Consider the following 2,830-nt stretch of genomic DNA (forward strand, 5'->3'; position numbering starts at 1 on the left):
TACATTAAACGACTTTGACACATTTTTCTCCTATACCTCCATACAAGTCTGAGGGCCGGGTGAATTTTCGCTTTTTACCTTTGGACATGTCGGTCACCCTTACTTTTCCCCATACATATGAGCCAAGCAGAGGCTCATTTACCCGAACTGGTGTCTAAGGTACGACTAGATACTCGATTTGCACCTTGTGACAGTGTTTAGAACACGTTCCCATACATTTTTCATTTTTGTGTCACGACACCATACCCTCTTACTATAGCCAATGAACAACATCACTTTACCACAAGTGACCATTTTTATCCATCCCAAAATTAAACGACCTCGGAATTTTTTTCTCCTACATCGCCATACAACTTTGAGGGTCGGGTGACTTTTGCTATTTACCGTCGGAGTTCACTTTTCATGCTTAAAAATGCATCCTGACACAGTTTTACTCAAAGTTAGAGTCAAAAAAATTTTTGTCAAAAAATCTTCCGTCGGTCATACCGGTACCCATGTCTCATAACTTGTACCAAGTTGTGAAGGGTAAATTTTGACAAAAATCCAAAAAAATCATTAAAAAGTCGCTATTGCTTATTGCATTCAGCATCGTTAGACGACTCTTATATGCCTTGGATGACCACTGTCTGATGATTATTTTAGATTTTATGCCAAAATTTTGATTTCGTGTCTTACGTCCCTACATTAGACGACCTTGGATTTTCGTCTCCTGCACCGCCATGCAACTTTGATGGTCGGGTAACTTTCACTATTTACTGTCGGAGATCACTTTTCATGATTAAGAATGCATCCTGAGACCGTTTTACTCAAAGTTAGAGCAAAAAAATTTTTTGTCCAAAAATCTTCCGTCGGTCATACCGGTACCCATGTCCTATGACTTGTACCAAGTTGTGAAGGGTACATTTTGACAAAAATCCAAAAAAATCTTTAAAAAGTCGCTATTGCTTATTGCATTCAGCATCGTTAGACGACTCTTATATGCCTTGGATGACCACTGTCTGATGATTATTTTAGCTTTTATGCCAAAATTTTGATTTCGTGTCTTACGTCCCTACATTAGACGACCTTGGATTTTCGTCTCCTGCACCGCCATGCAACTTTGATGGTCGGGTAACTTTCGCTATTTACTGTCGGAGATCACTTTTCATGATTAATAATGCATCCTGAGACCGTTTTACTCAAAGTTAGAGCAAAAAAATTTTTTGTCCAAAAATCTTCCGTCGGTCATACCGGTACCCATGTCCTATGACTTGTACCAAGTTGTGAAGGGTAAATTTTGACAAAAATCCAAAAAAATCATTAAAAAGTCGCTATTGCTTATTGCATTCAGCATCGTTAGACGACTCTTATATGCCTTGGATGACCACTGTCTGATGATTATTTTAGATTTTATGCCAAAATTTTGATTTCGTGTCTTACGTCCCTACATTAGACGACCTTGGATTTTCGTCTCCTGCACCGCCATGCAACTTTGATGGTCGGGTAACTTTCGCTATTTACTGTCGGAGATCACTTTTCATGATTAATAATGCATCCTGAGACCGTTTTACTCAAAGTTAGAGCAAAAAAATTTTTTGTCCAAAAATCTTCCGTCGGTCATACCGGTACCCATGTCCTATGACTTGTACCAAGTTGTGAAGGGTACATTTTGACAAAAATCCAAAAAAATCTTTAAAAAGTCGCTATTGCTTATTGCATTTCGCATCGTTAGACGACTCTAATATGCCTTGGATGACCACTGTCTGATGATTATTTTAGATTTTATGCCAAAATTTTGATTTCGTGTCTTACGTCCCTACATTAGACGACCTTGGATTTTCGTCTCCTGCACCGCCATGCAACTTTGATGGTCGGGTAACTTTCGCTATTTACTGTCGGAGATCACTTTTCATGCTTAAAAATGCATCCTGACACCGTTTTACTCAAAGTTAGAGCAAAAAAATTTTTTGTCCAAAAATCTTCCGTCGGTCATACCGGTACCCATGTCCTATGACTTGTACCAAGTTGTGAAGGGTACATTTTGACAAAAATCCAAAAAAATCATTAAAAAGTCTCCATTGCTTATTGCATTTCGCATCGTTAGACGACTCTAATATGCCTTGGATGACCACTGTCTGATGATTATTTTAGATTTTATGCCAAAATTTTGATTTCGTGTCTTACGTCCCTACATTAGACGACCTTGGATTTTCGTCTCCTGCACCGCCATGCAACTTTGATGGTCGGGTAACTTTCGCTATTTACTGTCGGAGATCACTTTTCATGATTAATAATGCATCCTGAGACCGTTTTACTCAAAGTTAGAGCAAAAAAATTTTTTGTCCAAAAATCTTCCGTCGGTCATACCGGTACCCATGTCCTATGACTTGTACCAAGTTGTGAAGGGTACATTTTGACAAAAATCCAAAAAAATCTTTAAAAAGTCGCTATTGCTTATTGCATTTCGCATCGTTAGACGACTCTAATATGCCTTGGATGACCACTGTCTGATGATTATTTTAGATTTTATGCCAAAATTTTGATTTCGTGTCTTACGTCCCTACATTAGACGACCTTGGATTTTCGTCTCCTGCACCGCCATGCAACTTTGATGGTCGGGTAACTTTCGCTATTTACTGTCGGAGATCACTTTTCATGATTAATAATGCATCCTGAGACCGTTTTACTCAAAGTTAGAGCAAAAAAATTTTTTGTCCAAAAATCTTCCGTCGGTCATACCGGTACCCATGTCCTATGACTTGTACCAAGTTGTGAAGGGTACATTTTGACAAAAATCCAAAAAAATCTTTAAAAAGTCGCTATTGCTTATTGCATTCAGCATCGTTAGACG

The sequence above is a fragment of the Anopheles maculipalpis genome (assembly GCF_943734695.1).
Source record: "Anopheles maculipalpis chromosome X unlocalized genomic scaffold, idAnoMacuDA_375_x X_unloc_88, whole genome shotgun sequence".
Taxonomy (NCBI): domain Eukaryota; kingdom Metazoa; phylum Arthropoda; class Insecta; order Diptera; family Culicidae; genus Anopheles; species Anopheles maculipalpis.